The 21,292-nt window shown below is 38.2% G+C and overlaps 1 pseudogene; it reads right to left on the bottom strand.

The window, feature by feature from the left end:
• Positions 1–20,127: 20,127 nt before the first annotated feature.
• LOC134376214 (cardiolipin synthase (CMP-forming)-like) lies at positions 20,128–20,845 on the bottom strand (annotated as a pseudogene).
• Between the last annotated feature and the right edge of the window lie 447 nt (positions 20,846–21,292).

Below are 21,292 nucleotides of genomic sequence, written 5' to 3'. Positions count from 1 at the left end.
TTGTAAATCTATATTTATCTAGGTTATATTTACAAGATTCACATGCTGTTATTGCTCTTTTAATTGCTTGCGGGTTTGTGACCTGGTTGCATTGCTTAAACCAGTTGTATAAGGTGTGTGTTCCAAGGTATCCCTTTTGTTCGTGAATTGCTAAGATGGATGGTGTGTGGTGTGAGTTGTTCATTCGTTTCTTTTTAATTTTATTTGTGTTTCCCTGCTTCAGTAAAGTTCACGGAGGTAACCGTGGGATTTCCCAAGTGTTATGTCCTGTCTTTTGTAATTTGATAGGTGGAAAGGTATGTTTCCAGTTACCGTGTTTATCCTTCAATAGTTTAACATGTGATCCTTGGATTTTTATGTTTCTGGTTGGTGCATCAACCTGGTTGTCGTGTTTGTTTACAGGTGAGTTATGCTTCTGGTGTGCGGAGACATGAGTTACATAAACAAGTGTGTCTAAAGCAGAGTATAATTCCTGCCAGTAGTCCCTGGACTAGATGTCTTTGCCATTAATTTTTAAGTTTGTGACCTTCCATTTGTGTGACCATAAGGCAATGCCATTTGAAACTGCCCAGGAGTCTGTGAAGATGTATATCTTATTTTGATTTTCTTGCAAGGATTATCTGACTGCCAGCACCACAGAAATGAGCTCCACATGTTGAAACAGATGGGCTTTTACCTGTTTCCTTCAGGACAGTTTGGTCCTGGGGTCTCAGTGCTGCAGCTGTCCATACTGTGGTGCCAGAGGACATGGAGGCTGATCTATCTGTAAACTCTCTTGATGAGAGTTTCAGACCAGGAGGGGTTCCATGTCCCCATGTTATGGGCATGGGTTTGCCCATCCCTAGGTATAAATACCCGCAGGCCTATTTCTGTTTTATGTATCTCCTCTGTGAGGAGTCCTGGTTGTCCCTGGAAGTTAGTATTTCTGCCCTGAATGTACCACTTCCATGTAAGAAGTTTAGGATCAATTTGGATACCTGTCAATTCTTCAAGACTCAATTTTATCCAATGAAGGAGTGGCATACGGCAACGGATGGTAATGCTGGTGTTGCCAGTCAGAGGTTCCATATTTTTAAGGGCTTTGTAAGCAAGCCAAACATATTTTTCAAACAGAGAATATTTGTTGTTAGAATATGGAAATCTAGTGGTTCAGAAACCCACAGGCAGGAAATTGGTCGTGTTAGATTTGCTCCATAGAGAACAGGTTCCATAATCCTCATTCATTAAGAATTCCAGATGAAGTTGGGAATTTTTGATTGGGTAATGTAAGGCTTGAAAAATACTAATATAGTCTTTTAGTGTGTTAAATGCTTGCTCTTGTTCAGATCCCCAGAAGAAATCCTGAGATTTCTGAGTGACCTTATATATTGGTTTCAGTATAATGTTTAAATATGGTATGCGTCGTCTCCAGTATCTGAATAATCCAATTAGTCGCTGTGCATCTTGTTCACTCTTACCTGTGGCTAGAGCCTTAATTTTGTTGATGACTGTGTTGGGAATTTGTCTTCCCTCAGAGGACAATTGCACTCCCCCAAATTTACAATCTGGTCCTGTGGTTTTGTCATCGTTAATAGTCCAACCTAGACTTCTTAAGTGTGTAATGAGAGCATTTTTCTCCTTATTTAATGTTTCTTTGTCATTGCATACCATAATTATATCATCTATATATGAAATTACTGTGGAGGTGCATAAAGAGGGATTAATTTGAGAAGACAGAAGGGAGTGTACTAGAACAGAGTTGTTTAAATGTCCTTGGGGAAGTCTTTTAAATTGGTACTGATTTCCTTCCTAAAAGAACATAGTGTCTTCCCAGCTGTCCTTAGTAATGGGAATAGCAAAAAGCATATCTGAAATATTAATAGTTAAAAAATATTTTCCATTAAAATTTGTCATTTTATTAATTACTTCTTCAGTGTCTGGCAATGTTTCTTGTAATTTTGGAGAGACTTTGTTTAGGTTCCTATAGTCTATGGCTAATCTATAGGTACTATTAGGTTTAAGGACTGGCCAAACTGGAGTATTAAAATTATAGCACCATCCAGGAGTAATTTTGTTTTCTTTGAAGAGTTCCAATATTTTGTTAATAATTTCCTTGTGACCTCCTTTTAGTGGGTATTGTTTAGTGTATGAAGTTGAAGTGGGTTTAGGTAGGCTAATTGGGGTAATTTTAACATGCTAGTTGTACTTTAAGAGGGGTGTTGTTTTTTAGTAGTTTAAATGGAAGCCAGTTTTGCATTAAATTTGTGATAATATCCATTCTAGTGATGTTTTCTACTTGCCAAGAGGCAAAAAGTTTATGGGTGATGGGCTCCAAATTGTACAATAAAATTTTAGCCATTACGGGAGAAGCAAAAGTGATAGTCCTTAGTGATAGGTGGTAGGACTTACTTGTGATCTGGTGTCTACCCAGAAGGTGTGTGTATGTGTATTATTGTTGTAATGAAGTGATAATAGTATGAATGGTCTGTTATACCCAGGTTTGTGAAAAGCAGTTATTTTCTATACCTGGAGTTTCTCCCATTTTTCAGGAAAAAACATTTGTAGTTGTTGATTTTGTTTGCTTTTATTAAACTGGAAGAGTCTAGTTATGTTTTGTCTATAGTTTTTGGTGTTATTGTGGTAAGGAGGTCCATTTTGTCCGCATGTGAAAGGTTTGTTTGGGTTTTGTATATAAGTTGGCTTTTTGTATCTATGCTGTTGTTATGGCTTCTGTATATTAAATATATATGCAGGTGGTTGTATGTATTTGGGTTCTATATATTTGGTTTGTTCCCTTTAGGCCATTCTGTTTGTTTATTTAGGAGCTTGGCCATAAATGTTACCTTGTGACTGCCTGATAGTTCTGCTGACAATTTAAGAGTTCCCAATATTTCATGAATGGTTCCGCATGCTGCAAATGCATTCATATATGCTACTTTTAGGTTTGGGAGTGTACCAATTAGTATGGCTCTTTCAATTTCATTGCTTGCTGGTACTTTGAATGGAGTTGCAAATCTACCTTCTCTGTCATATACCATTGCCAATATTGCTAGTTTTCTATTATTTATTTGAGCTTGATTTAAATCATTACATTGGAAATTATCACCAAATTTTGTTGGGTCTAAATACGGGTGGACCACTTTCCAGGCTTGATCTATCCAATCCCATAGAGACAGGATTTCTCTGGGAGCCAATGTGGTTAATTTGGTAATCTTGTGATTAGGGGCTGGATTTTTTGCGAGAGAAATGACCCATGCCATCTCACTACCTGATAGTGCTATGTTGTTGGCTCCTTGGTTCCATACAGATAGAAGCCATTTGACATTAGTGATTTGTTTTGACAAAAATTTGTTCTAATTTTTGTAGCTCTGCTCTAGTGTATTTTCTGTCCTCATTTATTTTTTGAGCTTGTCCTTTACCATGGTTATAGTCGATGACCTTTTTTCCTAATTATTACAGGTCTGGCATTATATATCCTCCTCCAAGGATTGTCATACTCATCTGGATTTTCTGGATCTTCAGGATGGGGGTCCCTAGTTCCCACAGAGTCATCACATATATCATTTGAGGACTTTACCTTGTACAAGACTTTAAATGTTAGCTGTTTACCTCTGTGTCTATCCCTATCTATCTGCAAGATAGACTGTGTTAATAGCGCTGGGATTTCTTCTTTAGGAGCTCTACTTACTAAGGGTTTTAAGTTCCTAGGATCCCTTAAATCAGCCCTAATATCCTCCAGAGTTTTAGTAGGAATTCTTTTCCTTACATTTAATTCTGTGGGGTACTAGGGATCTCTAGTGTTAGGGCGCCTTGCTCTTTGGCATGCCTGTTTTATTTTTCTTCCTAGAGTCCACATTGTGCCAGAACTGATGCCATACGATATAACCTCTCGATTATATAAAGTTTCCTTTGCCACTTTCTCCACGAGTCTATTGTTAAGTTATTAATAAGTTTTTCTTTCCATGTTTTTGAGTATTGAAATATCTGTTTAGCCAGCCACCGTCTCATTAATTTGGTTTTTTATTTTGAGATTTTTGAGAATTTTGAGTGTAGGATTCTTTTAGATCCCACAGTCTTTGGTATAGAATTACTTGTAATGATCTGAACAGTTTAATTAGTTTTATAAAATGTAGGATTCAGCCAAACATACTATAAGAATGTTTGGACTGCTGACTAACCAATTGTCATGAGCACAGAGTTGAGGTTATGATTAACTCAACTTGACCACAATATGTCTTTCTACAATGGCAAACTTTATTGAATCATATGAACTCAATTCAGCTATAAGCTATGAGGAGTTCACTGGAAGCTATTCCTGAGTACTGTCTTTTTCACTTAATAGTGTGGCCTGGCACACAGAAATCTCAAAAAACAGGAATTGACAAATTCATATTTCAAACAAAGAAAAACCACAGAAGAAAGAAAATGAGAAGCAGCAAACTCAGTCATTCAAGAGTAGGCAGCAGCTGATGGTAAGGGCTTAACACCAGTCCTTGGTGTTGCTTGGCTGAGGGTCTGGACGGCCCAAGTCTTGCAAGGCAGGGTCTGCGGAGGAGGCCTTTTCATGTTCAAGGATGCGGGCTGCTTGAAAGAAGACCTGGTGAATCAGTGCAGCAGAGTGATGGTCCAAGCAAGAGTTGACTCTGTGTTAAGGCAGAAGCTGTTTCTCTTTGTATGTGTAAGTTGTAGCTTATCTTTCTTCCCAGAAATTATTTATTTTACAGATTTGTGCAGGCAAGTGGGCACATTCGGTGACTCCCCACTTGCAATTTCAAACTTAAAAACACTAACGTTGTGAACTTGGAAACAACAAAAAGGGATTACTTACGTTAAGCTGGTCTTGCTCTGTACGTTAATCTTTTCACTAATTTTTTGTTTAGCAACTGTAATTATTTTCTGTAAATATATGCTATTTGTATTTGTATGTATGGGCTTATTTATTCTTAAATAAATTAATAAATGTTTTTAAATGTCTCAGTTTAAATTTTTTTTTAAATTTTAACATGTACTGGTACATATTTGTGGGGTACAGTGTGTTGTTTCAGCACAATGGTTCACTTAGGGTAGACATCATAGTTTTGTACCTTTAGTCCATCACTTCTCCTTCAGTTTTGATTTTTTAATAGGTCAATAATGATAGCTTAAAAGCACAAAAACAAAAGCTCCTTGGAGTCATCAATGCTTTTTTAAGAGTGTAAAAGATTCCTGAGACCAAAATGCCAGAGAACTTCTGCTTTCAGGGGGAGCTCTCACACGTATGAGTGTTACAGCTGGATGCCCGAGGCATTAAGATATCATCCAGGTCTCCACTGCTATGGTTAGGGCACTGGGCATCCCATATGCAGTACTCCAAACTGCTTGACCTCCTCTCTCTGTTCCTTTCTCAGACTGGTAGAACTGCTCTCTAGTCAGCCTTGTGTGGTCTTCTGCACACGCCCAGCATGGAACAGTTTTTAAAATGAGGCTTTTTATCCTTGAAGGGATGAAAACCCTTTGAATAGGATTCAGAATGGTCCTATCTTCATCCGATTCTGTGCTAGGGTTTGTTTTGTAGTGGGTCTTCAGGATTAGTCCTGGAATACTAGAACAGTTTTCTCCAGCTAACCTGACTGATATCAGGGAATAACCTAGGAAAGCAGATGATGGGGCTCTGTGCCTTGTGAAAAGGGCTCCTTGCCCTTCAGTGTCCTGTTCCCCTTATCATTGTTCTTATCATACTGAATTGTGATAAGGGCTGGCTCTTGTTTATTTGTCTTTGTACTCCACTAAACTGTGAACTCTGTGGGGACAGGGGTCCCATCAGCCTCCCTCCTTGCTGTATGCTCTGTCCCTAAAATGGAACCTGGCACATTGTTGGGACCCAATATCTCTTTTTTGAATAAACAAATTGAAGGTTGTGCATGTGTATTAGAGGTAGGGAGGAATGTTTTTGGATTAAAATTTATAAGGAACTTTTCTTTTAAGACCATATTAGCTCAATACTTCCATTAATAAGCAAATTACAAAAAATCCCAATAGTGAAGACCAGTGATTTTGAAGGAGTGCTAGTGCTATCTGGTAAAAGGCTGCTTTTGACATGGAGAAATGCTAAGTAAACTTTTAGGTAGAATGCTAACAGCTATGCCTGTACAAATAGCTGCTTTAAAACCAAGAGGCCTCTATTATAAAATGCTTCGGGCAAATGAAGCCTTTGATGAAGGTGTGTCCCTTCCACAAATGACATGAAAGATGACATGCCAGATGTGGTGTCACACCACATGAAAAACATCTGTAGGAAGAAGTATCAACACATGAAAACCCTATGCTCTGTCTATACACCTCTTTCATTAGGGTTTATTATAGTATTGGCTGTTCATTCATAAGCACTTATTAAGCACTGCAGAGGTGTTGTTGGGGGATATAAAACAGGGAGCAGGCACGGCTCCTGCTCTGTGGGAGCTTTCTTGGTAGCTGGGGACACAAATCATGGGCACAGGACAGCATACAAAAGAATTACGACACAGCAGTCAGACACATTGACAAGGGTATTATTGAACAAAGTGGAGTCCATTTTTGTCCATGTGCCACGGAAAGCCAATCACCAAAGCACATGCCTTTGCAGTAGAAAAAGGTTTATTCACAAGGTGGCCATGTGAGAAAATGGGAGGTTTGCATCTCAGATCCATCTTGTGGATGGCAGGGAAGGAAGTGTATTTAAGGCAAAGTGTACAGGAAGGGAGTGAGGCCATGGGGAAAGGTGATTGGTGGAGACAGAGAACAAAGAAACAGGAATCTGGAAAATCCCTTGGGCATGGGCAGTACTCCCACCATGTTTCTTCATAGCATGCAGTACTCAAGAATGGCTGTGTTAGCATGAAAAGACGGTGGAGAGGTTAGGCTCTCTGACATCAATATGTCACTGATTGGACACCTGCAGTCACTCAGCAAAGGGGTCTGTGGGCTTAGCTAGTTCCAGACCAGTTTGTGTTGGATGGAGCTGACTCCAGGTCTGCAAATCATCTTATTTAACCAGCTTGTGACACTTAGGTCAGAGAGGTTATCTTTAGGGCACAAAAACAGGAATCACATCCTGTGATTCCTGACTCAATGGCTCTTACTTAATCATTAACTGCAGGCTGCATGACAAGCAAAATCAGCAGTTACAAAACTTTTGTCTTGTATCTAATTTAAATCTAAACATAAACTAAATTATAAAATCAACTCTATCTCTGACTGCTGGTTTGAAGGGCAACATTTTATGGCAGGAACAGAAGGCCCAAGTAATTTGGAATCTAGGGAAAGGGAGGCAGGGCTGATATTATTATGGGAAATATTTCTAGAAGAGCAGCATTTTGATAAATACCTTGAAGGAAAGGAAAGCTGTGGATTAGGGAAGAGAAGTGATGGGATTTTTGGAAAGGAGTGTTGGTGAAAGGAATACAAGTGTAAAAACACCGAAATGGAATTGGAAAACATTTGCATGACTAGAACATCATCAGCATGGTAGGAGATAGACATGAGATTGCAGAACTGTGGGCTGTGGGGGGATGGGAGCTGCATTGAGCCAAGACTTTGTTGGGGAGTGTTGGCCACAAACTGAGAAGTTTAGATTGGATAGAAAAAGCAGTCGGGAGGCACTAAGTGGAAAACCACTCTAGAGTTTGAGAATAGACTTTCTGGCACAGAGAGATGAAGGAGCAAAGCCTGAAATCTCTGAAGGGTGGAGACCAATTAGGAAGTTATGATCATTTTAGAGCTCTGCCACCCAATAGAAATGTAATGCGAGCCACATATTTAATTGTAAATTTGCTCCTAGTCACATTGAAGAGGTAAAAACGTAAAAAAGAAAATAAATTTAAATAACATTTATTACTATATCCCAACTTTATTCTGATATATAAAAAAAGTGACAGTTAAACATGTAATGAATATCAAATTGTTAATAAAATATTTAACAGTTTTTCATACTAAGTCTTTGGATTCTGGTGTGTATTTACACTTACGGCACATCTCAATTTGGATGTTAAGTTTCATTGGAAATTCTTTTTTTCTGATGTCATTGGAAATTCTTGATCTGTGTTTAGATTTTAGAAAGTCTACAGTTGAAAGAGTAGATTTACATACTCAGGTTGTTCCAAACATACTTAAATATTTCCCAGTAACTGAATTTTATATTGGTTATTAAATTTCAATTAATTAAATTTAAAGAAAAAAATTCAGTTACTTCATTATATTAGCCATATTTTAAGGCTTAATAGCCTCATGTGGCCATTGGCTACTGTATGGGACAGCCCATGTTTAGAAGATTTTCCTGTGGTGTTAGCTGGAAATAGGAGTTGAGTAGAGGAAGTTTACAATCAGAATTGTGCTTATCTTGATATACTAAAGAGCAGAGGGAGCAAATTCACCTCTTTGTGCAGAGAGAGAATAAAGATGGTCTTTTTGTGTTTGAATAGGTTATGTTATAAGTTCCCTGATGACAGGGAAAGAGTTCTGCTCACTTTTTTTAATCCTTACCGAGCACGGTGCCTGATGTGTAGTAAGTGCTTGTTAGGTACTAACTGACCTAAGGACACCACTTCGTCTTAAGCCTTGAATTCTTTTCAGCCTTCTCAGAACATGATAGTTTATTCAACTTGTCTGAATCTACAAATCCGTGTGCTTTCTAATCATCATCAGCATCTGATCACAGAGAGAAGACATGCAAGCATATCTGAAGCAGGCTTCTGCCTGCCTCTCAGGAGCCTTGAATTAGAGGACGTTGTGCAGAGATTCAGAAAAGCAGGCCAAACAGAGCTTCAGCCAGGTGTTCTCTCCTTTTTTTCTCTTCTAGCCCTTCTTCCCTTCCTGCCCTGTTTCTTCCTCCTTGTGTTAAGATTAATCTATGTAATGAACACATATAAGTATTCCACAACTTTACACAAACCTGAGAACTTCTGATCTCATCCTATTGTTTCCATGAGAGCCTTGGCTACTGCTGTGTGAGAGGCATATCGTAAGCACAGACCCTGCAGAAGGTCCTCTGACTCTCTTCTCTGTGGCTACAAGAGTGAGTGGGTGGACCCAAGAGCGAGTGGGTGGCCCCAACACTACTGCCAGGCCATTTCAATCACTGTTGGGCCTCATTAAATGGCTACACTATCTAGGGCCTGCTATAGGCAATCACTAACTGGTTTTCAAAGTAACCTTCATGTGTGATATATTTCTTTTTACATTTTTTAAGACGTTATTTTTTTAGTACAGTTTTGGATTTATGAAATACTTGACCAGGTAGCACGCAGAGTTCCATACACCCACCTCCCCTACCCCTTCACCCCCAGCACACAGATTCCCCTATTAACATCTTGCATTAGCGTGGTACACTTGTTAAAACTAATGACCCAATATTAATATATTATTATTATTAGCTAAAGTCCGTGGTTTATATCAGTATTCACTGTTTGTGTTGTACAGTTCTATGGGTTTTGCCAAATGTGTAATGACCATTACAGTCTCATACAGAATAGTTTCGCCACCCTAAAATTCTTGGAGCTTCACTTATTCAAGAAATCAAAAGGACACTAACATTTCTTGACATGTGAAAATTCTGTGAAATTCAAATTGCAATGTTCATAAAGTTTTATTGGGACACAGTCACACCCATTTGATTACACATTGTCTATGGCTGCTGTCACTCTACAACAGAGTTGAAGAGTAGCAACAGGGACCCTCTGGCCTGCAAAGCGGAAAAACACTTACTGTCCAGCCCTTTACAGAAGACGTTTGTTGACCCTCAGTCTGCATCATAAGTTCTGGAAAGTTCCAGTTGTCACCTCTCAGCACTTATCAAGGGGATTTGAGTTTAGTAGGTTTCTCCTCTAACCTGATTTAAGATACAAATGACCTCTTTGAAATGTTAGCAATTATTTCTGTAGCCAACTTTCTCCTGGGGCCCTAGAATCCCTTATATCATTTTGCTGATGGGTCTTTATCACTTATGTCTTCATTTTTTTTTTTTTTTTAAAGCACATCTCTGACAAGAGATGTGCAGTATATATGTTCACAAATCACAAAATAGTGGATCAAAGAATTCATGTATTGTTTCTCCCTCCAACAAACATTCATTTAGTATTGGCTTTTCATTGTATGCAGTACTGGGTAGCAGAGATGAAAAAAGCAGCCCAGTCTTTAAGGAGGTCAGAAATGAGTGTGGATGACAGACAGATGAAATAACAAGTATAATGCAACTGGTAAGTGCTATAATAAGGTTCCTGCACAGGTAATAGAATCATAGACCCAAGAATTATAGAACCATCAATCACTTATTTAACAAGTATTTAGTACAGACCTGTTAAATGCCAGGTACTGTGCTAGATGTTGGAAATAAGATGGTGGGAAAGACAGATCTTAAAGAGCTTTAAAGTCTAGCTTATATTTATCATAAATATAGGAGGGAGTTTTGAGGCCATGTGATGCAATTCTCTTATTGGATGAAGGAATCCTTGCTGCAGTTCTTTTGGCAAGTGCCATTTACATTCATGTGTCGTGTTTCCAGCAATATGAAACTCAAGGATTGATTTATGTCTAATATTGGACAATTATAAATGTTGGTTGTTAGACTTTATTTTGAGTGAAACTGCAGTAAACATGTATTTCAGGACTGAAACATGCCTTCTAGAAAACCTTAAACATTTTTTTCATGTGACCAAAAAATGTATTAACATTCACTAAAATGTAAGCTCCAGGAGGATAGAGGTTTTGTCTTTTGTTCACTACTTTACTCACAGCATCTACCCTAGAATAGAGTTTGGCACATATATGAGGATTAATGCTTGTATTAGGGTTAATCTCTGAAATGAACACAGAAAGTTGTTCTGCATCTTTGTAAAAATGTGGAAATTTCTGATCTTGTTCTATTACATCTACAGAGAGCCAGAAACAATAGGTTTTCTATTAATAAATAATGAAGTGTGTGGGTGTGTGAATGAGTGAGTAATAATAGTTATATACAGAGCACAGACATTTTACATAATTTACCTCATTTCTTTTTTACAAGAAGACGGGAGTATTTGTTAATTCCCATTCTACTGGTGGGTCACCTGATGTTTAAATAACTTGCTGAGGCTAGCAGATTTATTAAGTAGTAAAGCTTAGGCTAAAGCTTTTTTGGTACCTTCTTGTGGCCGGTTGTCATTCTTGCCTATACTCTGGAGATTTGGGGATTTGGGGATTCCACAGGCTTGTCTCCTGGACAAGGGCAGGCAGAGGTACATTGAGGAAATAGTCAAGAAAAGGTTGAATAGTCTTTGTGGCACTGTTGAGCCCAGGGACACTCCATGGGGATGATTGTGAGCATGATGCATGTGTAAAGGACAGTAAGTCAGCTGTGCTAACAGACTGTGGCGGCCAATTTAGTGGTTTGGTCTCAGATTATTTTCCGCTTTCTCCCTGACCTTTCATATATCATCGAGAACTACTCTTCACAGAATCCCTTGTCAGCTGGCTTCTGGGTGGTAAGGCCAATAGGATGCGCTGGCAGAAGAGGGCAGAAGCCAAGATATTTCTGCCTCTCCTAATCTGCCTTGGTGGGCACTTCCGGCAGTGGTTGTCTCCTTTGAGACCCAGCTCCTGCAAGATTGTCTCTTGCTTTGTGGTCCCAGAGCAGAAAGGCAGCTCCCACTGTGACTCTAGCTCCAGCCAGACCATTCCAGCATTTAAGTTCTGATGCACCACCTTCTCCCGTTGTCCAGCAGGACTAGAGGTGGCACAGGGTCCTGCGATTGCTAATCACAGGGCTGCCTCACCATCTCATGCATGGCTTCCAAGCTCTTTCATCTTTCATATAACCAATTCCTTGTATTAAATTCCCACTACTGAAAGACTTAGAGCTGTTTCTGCTTCTTGACTGGGTTGACCTGACTGATGTACAATTACGTCTCCAACTTTCAAGGGCTTAAAGGTGTATTTTTTGTGAGCTTAAAGTCCAAAATCAGGTGTTCATTGGGCAGCCTTTTACATTATCCTTCTCCCTTGTGACTCTGTCTTTCTCCAGGGCCTTGGAGCCCTCTCTTGTCTGCTCTGACAGCAGAGGGGATGGTGTGACAATTACAATTGGAGGGATTTATGGGCCAATCCTGAAGTGGTGCATAACACTTCTGTCCACGTTTTGTTCAGAACTTTGAGAGAGGCTGATAAATGTAGTCTTGCTGTGGATCCAGGAAAAGGAGGCAGGTTACATGTCAGTGACCACTGGTCGGTCTTTACTATACTGGGATGCTGAGAAGACTTTCTGAATATCTGGTCTAGTTGGACTGTGTGTGTATAGATTGCTCTCCATTCCTTAACCTCCCATTCTCTCCTCTCATCTTGCCTTGTTCACGCATAGCTCAACTGAAATCTAGTACAGGGTGATGTCTACTCTTTGGGGGTAAAGATGCGGTGTATATGAATATGTTCTGAACCAACCAGTCAGACCAAAGCAGGCTTCCTGAGGTCCAAGAAATTGGTACTTGGGAGTAGCCATGGGCAGACTGGTGATACCTAGAGTATCCTTTCATATACTCCAGTAATGATGGTAAGAATTGCCCCCACATCTATTGGTGTGGTGTGTACTTTTTACTCAGAATGGAGTTCACCAACCACCAGTATCAGCAACATCTGGGAGCTTGTTAGAAATGCAGGATTTCAAACTCCAGTGGAGCTTTGCTGAATCAGAATCTGCAATTTAACAAGATCCCCAGGTGATTTGAATATACATTAAAGTTTGAGAAGCACTAGCATAATTCATAAAGTTATGACTTTGCTCAGCTGGTATCACATGCTTTCTGTGTGGGACACACTGTGCTGTTTCCTGGCTTAGGGAAATCTCATCTGAGCTTCTGCAGAGTGAGCTCATCCTGCTTTACCTCTTAAATGAGCTAAGAAATTGGACAGCTGGGACATGCTCTTGGTATTTCTAACAACAGAAGGATGAAAGAAAGGAAGAAAGAGAGAGAAAAAGAAAGGAAGAGAAAGAGAAAGAATGAAGAAAATGAAAGAAAGGAAGGAGGGAGGGAGGGACGGAGGCAGGCCATCCGGCCAAGTTTATGTAGCCAGAGTGGGCTCTGGCCAGAAATTCCAAGACTGTCCAGGGATGAAACTCCCTGGGTAGCTGCTCAGCTTTGAAACCAACCCTTTCAGTAAATCTTGTGTGAGCTCTGGGCCCTATGCACAAATAACTCAAAACTACATATCTCCTACTGTCAGATTTGGACTATGAGCAATGGGCCAATTCTTGGCAATCTCTGAAACAGTCAGACTCTGATTTTAATTTATCCCTGCTTTCTCTGCCTGCATTCAAATTCCTATTTATCCTGCAACAGCTCAAATGCCAACTCTCCTGTGATTCCCTGAATCCAGAGCTTACCCCAGGTCTTCAATACCCTTCTCTACTGACCTTCTGGGGCATGAAGCTCTGATAACTCTTCCCCTGTCAGCACTTTTTTATATTTCAGCTTGGCCTTTTACCCTCTTTCCTCTTCATAGGGAGGAAGGTACCAACTAGATCATCAGATTAAAGCATCACTCTTACGTGATGTGGGGAGAACAGAGAGTGGTTCAGATAATAACACAGTGTTTTATCAGAGGCCTTCTGGAGTCCTTAATGAAGTACAGTAAGCACTTGAAGGAAGGCTTCTCTTCAGCTGAGGAGAAGCAGGGGGGAGAGAAGCAAAAATTTCATTCTTGTGCTGCTGGACAGGTCACATTCTCTGTTTGTGTGCAGTGCTTTGTTAACATGCAACATTAATTTGGCAAAGACAGGATTCTTTCCTAGCCTGGGTCTCCTATAGGCAACACAAGGCAATAGTACATTTATGTTATGGCTGTGTGCATCAAGGTGAGGAAGATCTCCAAAAACTGTAGCTCTCAACTCAGAGGTTGGGGGTGAGGGTGAGGCAGCTATGTGTGTGTTTTTGTGTTTGTGTGTGCGCTTGGGCGTGCATTCCAAATCTTATGGACTAATGGGCTTATATACTTCAAGAAAGATTCCTTGGTGTTTCTAATTCATTCACCTGTTCATAACTGCCTTAAAATATAATCAAATCAGTTTCTCTCACACATTCAGCAAATATATTAAGATGTGCTGCACATACAGACATTAATAAAACAGTCCCTACCCTATAAATGCTTATAGTCCTACTTGCTTCAACCTCACTCATTTATGAATTTGTCCAGTGTTTGCCTTTCCTGCCTCCACCTCACTCCTATCCTGGGAAGACTTTTTTTTTTTTTTTTTAGCAGTTTTAGGTTTACAGAAAAATTGAGTGGAAACTATGGAGAGTTCCTCTATACTCCCTCATCCTCACCCTATAAAGGTACTTCAAAAAATTCATGGAAAGATTTGTATTATTTTTGAATTCTATTTTTCCACGAACTTCCTGAAGTACTCTCCTATTATTAACATCTTGCATTAGTATGGTACATTTGTTACAAATGAGCCTATATTGATACATTATTATTAACTAAAGTCCAGGTTTATGTTAGGGTTAATCCTTTGTGTTGTACATTCTATGCCTTTTGACCAATGGTGATGCAGCCACCATTCCAGCGACACACAGAACATTTCACTGCCCTAAGGATCCACTGTCTGCAGCCCCATTCACTCACACGCCTTGCCTCCCATGCCCACGTAATAATAAAGTAAGGTTACCTTCTCTTGGATTGAAATCAAAGTATAGCATATATCTAGGTTACCTTGCCCCACGCCCCAGATGTGGGCTGATTTATCATCCATCACCTCTAAATCTTCACCAAACTTGACAAGAAATCGTCCTGCCTACTCAGTGGAAAGATCCAAAAGGAGATGAGAAGAGGCTGTGTCTCTAGTTCAGAAAGTTACAAAGAATCCAGCCAGCTAACAGGGCAATTTAATTCCCTGCCGAGCTGCTGCCTCAGGGAATTGCTCAAGAAATGCCAGGATTTTAGAAATGGCTTTTCTTTAATCTTCGTGACTCATTCCTCCCAAACCAGCCCCAGTTCTTTAATGGAGCGTTTTGCAGATATAATTTTAGTGGTGCTACAATGTATCTAATGAAGTGGTAATTTATGGATGTTCAGGGTATATGAGGCGACAGTGGGGGCCAGTTTGGGGAGTGCCGAAGCCAAGCCGAGACATCAACCTGGTTTAGAAGTTGCCATTTCCCAGGCCCCGCTTGCCGCTGGAAGTTGGGCACTGGGAAACCTGTGCTTGGGAAGGACCCTAAAGATATATTTAATTTCTTTTTTTTATCTTTAAAATTGTTGCTCCAGGAAGACAGCAGGGCAGATGGTAGTCATTCCACTTTGCAAGACTGTATCTGAATTTGCTGACAACAGGCTCTCCCAGGATTGGGAGCTGTGAAGTCCCTTATTAGAAGGGCATTGGTCTTGGGAAGGCAATGATAAAGTAGGATTCCCCACGGCCTGCAGAGCCTCCCCAGGTGACAGTCAAGGAGTCCAGGACTGTCCTTGGTTCTCTTCCAAGAGCTCCTCTGATGATATTCCTCCCCATTCTAAATTCCAGACAGCTGCCATCAGCTCTCCTACATAACCCCCCGGCAGCAGGTACTGTCCCCATACAGGTCATATGGATTGCACCTGTCTCCTTGCTTGTCTGTGGGCCCCACTGGACCATAAGCTCCTTATTTACTCACTGAGGTCTTGTCAACCCCTATGGCAATGCCAGGCAAAGTAAACAGGTTAGTTGATTAAAAGAACAAATGGAATGGCCATGTGGCTCTTTATCTCCATCAACAGCACCTCTGTGTTATGTAACAGAAGACTCGATACTATTCTCACTTCTTCCCTCTTCAGCGTGTACTTATTCCATTTGGTCACCACGTTCTACCAATTTCAATCCTAAAGCATGTCTAGAATCCTCATTTCTTTGTTCCTACCTAGGTCGGGACTCCGAGCATCTCTTGTCAGGTTGTCAGATAAAACACAGGATGCCCAGTTACATTTGAATTTCAGAAAAACAAATAATTTTTTAGTATAAGTATGTCCCAAATATTACATGGGACGTATTCATGCTAAAAATACTTGTTGTTTATCTGAGTTTCAAATGTAATTGGATGGTCTTGTATTAAAAATGTTTTATTATGGTAAAATACACATAACATCATTCCTTTTTATGACTGAACAATGTTCCACTGTAGGTAGATCCTCCATTTTGTTTATCCATTCATCTGTTTATGGACACTTGGATTGTGTATACCATTTAGCTATTGTGGATAATGCTGCAAGGAACATCAGCATACAAGTATCTGTTTGAGTCCCTGCTTTCAATTCTTTTGGTTATGTACCTAGGAATGGAAACTAATAAAATTTTATTGAGATATTTTTATTTCAAATCAGGAAACATTTAAAACATAGAGAAAAATAGAGAAAATGACAGGAATTATTAATCCCCTACCAAGATAAAGTAGAAATTAATAGTTATAGTTTATTTTGGAGGGTGGGGTGCAGCTAGCTGGTATGGGGATTCAAACCCTTGACCTTGGTGTTATCAGCACCATGCTCTGCCATAGTTGTTTTATATCTTTTTAAAAAATCAAAACGTTAAAGAAATAGCTAATGCCCACCCTTCATTCATTTCCTTTCCTTCCCTAACCCCTATTTCAAAGTTGTTGTATATTATTCCCATGCTTGTTTTTATAATTTTCCTATATACATGTCTATCTCTCTGTGTGTATATATAAAACAATATACATTCTACTTTTAAGTATTTAAAAATGCATAAAAGGTATAATCTTGCAATGTTCTTTTACTTCTTTCTTTTTTTCCACTCAACATTATGTTTTGGGATTTATCCATGTTGATACATGTAGTTCATTAATTTTAATGGCCGTATAATATTTAACAATATTTAATTGGATTTTAAAATGTTCTGGGATCCTCTTTTAACTGACAAGTCTAATCTTTTTATGTTAATTTTATTATTGATAAATATGAATTTCTACTACCTTGTTTTGTGCTTTCTATTTTCTATGCTTATTCTGAGTTTCTTTTTTTGTTCCTTTCCTGCCTCCTATTAGATTAATCAAGCTTTATTTTTTTTACTGCCTCTTTTGTTCCTTCTAATTCTATGAGGGGGTCTTCAAAAAGTTCATGGAAAATGCATATTATGAAAAAACTATGCATGAATTACAAAATTTTTTGCACCAAAATAAACTCATACTAACTTGTTTTAATATGTCTGAACAGTTAAGACACTAAGAAGGCACTAAGAAGGATAAGACATCAGTTTGAAAAGAGCCCCTATCAGAGCAATGTAAAACCTGCTAAATTTGAAGCAAGAACAAACATTAAATTTATGATAAAGCTTGGGTGGAGGAATGCTGAAATCATTGGTGCATTATAAAAAGTTTACGGAGACAATGCCCTAAAGAAATCAGCTGTTTACAAATAGATAACTTGTTTTAAGAAGGGATGAGAGGATGAGATGATGTTTAATATGGAGCCTGCCGAGGCAGACAATACACATCAATTTTCAAGGAAAAAATTAATCTTGTTCATGCCCCATTGAAGAGGACCAATGGTTAACAGCAGAAACAATAGCCAACACCATAGACATCTCAATTGGTTCAGCTTACACAATTCTGACTGAAAAATTACAGTTCAGCAAAGTTTCTCCTCAATGGGCATCAAATCTGTTATTCCCAGATCAGCTGCAGACAAAAGCAGAGCTTTCAATGGAAATTTTGAACAAGGGAATCAAGATCCTGAAGAATTTCTCTGAAGAATTGTAACAGGAGATGAAATATTGCTTTACCAGTACCATCCTGACGTCAAGCAATGGCTACCAAGAGGTGGAAGTGGTCCAGTCAAAGCAAAAGCAGACAAGGGCAAAGGTCATGGCAAGGTTTTTTGGATGGTCAAGGCATTTTTCTTGTTGACTTCCTAGAGAGCCAAAGAATGATAACATCTGCTTATTAAGAGAGTGTTTTGAGAAGATTAGTTCAAGCTTTAGCAGAAAAACACCCAGAAAGGCTTCCCCAGAGAGTCCTTCTCCATCACAACACCACTCTTGTTCATTTCTCTTATCAAACAAGGGCAATTCTGTGAGAGTTTTGATGGGAAATCATTAGGCATCCACCTAACAGTCCTGATTTGGCTCCTTCTGATTTCTTTTTGTTTGCTAATTTTAAAAAATCTTTAAAGGAAACCCATTTTTCTTCAGTTAATAAAGTAAAAAAGACTTCATTGACATGGTTAAATTCCCAGGACCCTCAGTTCTTTAGGGATCAACTGAATGGCTGGTCTTATCACTTACAAGTGTCTTGAATGTGATGAAGCTTATGTTGAAAGTAAAGTTTATATTTTTTATTTTTGTCTTTTAATTCCATTTTCCATGAACTTTTTGAAGTCCCCTTGTATTTCTATTTCTTTTGCAGTTACCCTTAAAATTTTAATATGCATTTAAATCTCTTCTCTTTGGCAACACAAGGTCATTAAGTAGTTTTAACTGGTTCCTCCCTCCCATAAATGTTATTGTCTACTAGTGTTTCAGTTCCATATTAAAAAAAGTATATCCCCAACTTACTCCTATTATTACTATTTCATTTAATTTATGCTAGCTCAAATTTATCATTTTTTTTCCTCCTTAATTTGATTCTTGCATATCATTCCTTCTATTTGGATTCAATTTCTTTATTGCTAAAGTAAATACTTCAATAGTTCTTTAAATGCTCCCCCCCCACTATTTCTCTGAAAATGTCTTAACTTTATCCTTATATGATAGTTTAGCTGAGGCTCGTATTGTAGTTTGAGCTATTTTCTCTCAGCATTTTGAAGATATTATTCTTCCAGCCTCTGTTGTTGCTATTGGGAAGTATTCTGTCAGTCTAATTACCATTTCTTTGTAGTGATCTGTCTGTTCTCTCTGGCTACTTTCAGTATCTTCTTTATGTCTTTGATGTTTTAAAGTCTCAATACAGTAGGTCAAGATATGGATTTTAAAAATTCTGTTTTGATATGTCATGCTCCTTGTCTATAAATTTATGACTTTCTTTAGTTCTATAAAATTTCAACCTTTATATTTTAAATATTTTTGTTTTCTTCCTTCTGGAACTTTTACTAGATGGATGTTAGACCTTATCTTTCTATCCCAACCACTCTTTCATATTGTTTATCTTGTTATCTCTTTTTGTTGCATTTTATTGATTACTTTTATTTCCAGCTCTTTTATTCTTTAGACTTCTTAACAAAAACATTCTACAAAGTTAAAAAAAACTTTTGAAAAATATACAGTTTCACGTTATTTATTTATCAAACGGGAGCAGGTTCCAATTTTATACAAACACTGCTATATAAGAAACACAGTGGGAAGGAATGATTTCAATCACTGCCTCTTAGATGGCAAAGGGTAATGAACATGCTGTCATATTTCAACTACCTGTTGCCTGTTATCCTAATGCATAAAATATTAGCTCCTGAGAGGTTGGAAGATTTTCCTGAACATAAACTTTGACATATTCTATTTACTGTTTGTTCTTATTTATTATTTTCAAGACTTTCTGCATTTTAAATCTCTTTACAACTTAACTTTATCCATAGCTAAAACACTTTTATACTGTTATTATTCTAAGCAATCAAATATTAACTCTCTGAATCACTAATGTCCACAAATCTAAAACTCAAGCATAACTTTTTAGCCAAGTTGTGCAGGATATATATTTAAACCCATGAAATTGCCTAGTGCTTTGGAAGCAATCTAAATTCTATTTAAAGAGAGGTGGTAATTCTTTGGTTTTCATGCTCTGTTCAATTACATTTTTAATACATTTTTATTTTAGAAAAATGTATTAAAAATGTCTGACAATAATTGGTATCTTGTAAATTAATCAAGAAATGTAAGATAAAAATTCTAAATTATAATTTTATTTGTATATAAAAGTGCAAATACATTAGAAATTCTGCATATGCCCACGACCAATCTTATTTTCAACATGTAACGGTACTTAAAAAAGTTCATGGAAAAATAGAATTGAAAGATAGTATCTTTCCATGAACTTTTTGAAGTACCCTCTTATATTCATTTTTGATGACATGGTTTGTTCTGACGAGTTCTTTTTCAAGCTAAACACCAAAACAGGAAACTTCTGTAGATTTCCAACCGTCCTTGACACCAGTGAGGTATATTGCTTCCTTGCTAATGATGATGTATGAATTTCATCTGCCTTTTATCTCCTGACCAGCTTTCCACGCATAATAGTTACTGAAATGTGATGCAGCTGTGCTTAAAGCTATATAACACCACAGTATCTGAAGATAAACAACTCTCCACATATTAGAAAACCAGAGCTGCCAAAGAAATTGCCACCAAAATTAACTTGACTGCTGTAATTACCTTGCTGATGAATGTTGGCTTTAATTTAGTGTTGGCATAGCAAGGATTAAAATACTTAGCAAGTGTTCTTGGTGTTGAAAGAGTTCAATATCTGACATAAAAATGGCATCAATCATCATTGCATCTTTTGAAATTATCGCATAAGGAACTGAACCTGGAATTAGATCTGTGTAAGTCAAGCTGATATATACGGCCTTTTATCAGTACTGATAGGCATTTCATCAGCAAGTGGATAAAGAACACTTCTCAAAGCTGATATACTTTATTTGGGGCAGGGGGAGGGAGTGGCGCTAGCCAGTAGAGGGATTATAAGCATTACACTCTAATCAACTGAGCTAACTGGACAGTCCTCAAAGCTGATTTTTGATTAGCCTGATTTTGAGCGATAAATTCATCCAACAAACCAGTTAGCCCAGCTAAAGCAAAACTTTTAGTGCAATGTCAATATCTTCTTCAGTAATCAAATAGCCTCAAACTGGGCCAAGCCAACCCTACTCATAAACAACATATTTGGGTTGTCCGTGAGTTTTCATACAGGTTTGGTGATACTTGCTGTGCCCTCAGCAGTGGTGTAGAGATTGCTTTCCTTCTGCCTGAGTAGTGAGCCCTCCCAGTTAATTTTTTAAGATCTATCATTCAGTTGATTTATTCTCTCTTCAGGTGTCCAATAAGCTGTTTGACTCATCCATTGTTTGTAATTTCAATGACTGTACTTTTAATGTCTAGAAATTCTATTATTAAAAAATCTAACAATTGGTTTTTTGAAAATATGAACAAAAATTGACAAACCATTAGCCAGACTAATAGTCTAAGAAAAAAAGAGATAAGACCCAAATAAAGAAAACCAGAAATGAAAAAGGAGACATTTGCAACTGATACCACAGAAATACAAAGAATCACTAGAGACTATTATGAGCAACTATACACCAACAAATCTGAAAACCTAGAGGAAATGGATAAATTTCTGGACACATACAACCTACGAAG

The sequence above is a fragment of the Cynocephalus volans genome, chromosome 4 (assembly GCF_027409185.1).
Source record: "Cynocephalus volans isolate mCynVol1 chromosome 4, mCynVol1.pri, whole genome shotgun sequence".
NCBI lineage: Eukaryota > Metazoa > Chordata > Mammalia > Dermoptera > Cynocephalidae > Cynocephalus > Cynocephalus volans.
Note: the sequence above shows the minus strand (reverse complement) of the source record. Positions and strands in the feature narration are given on the sequence as shown.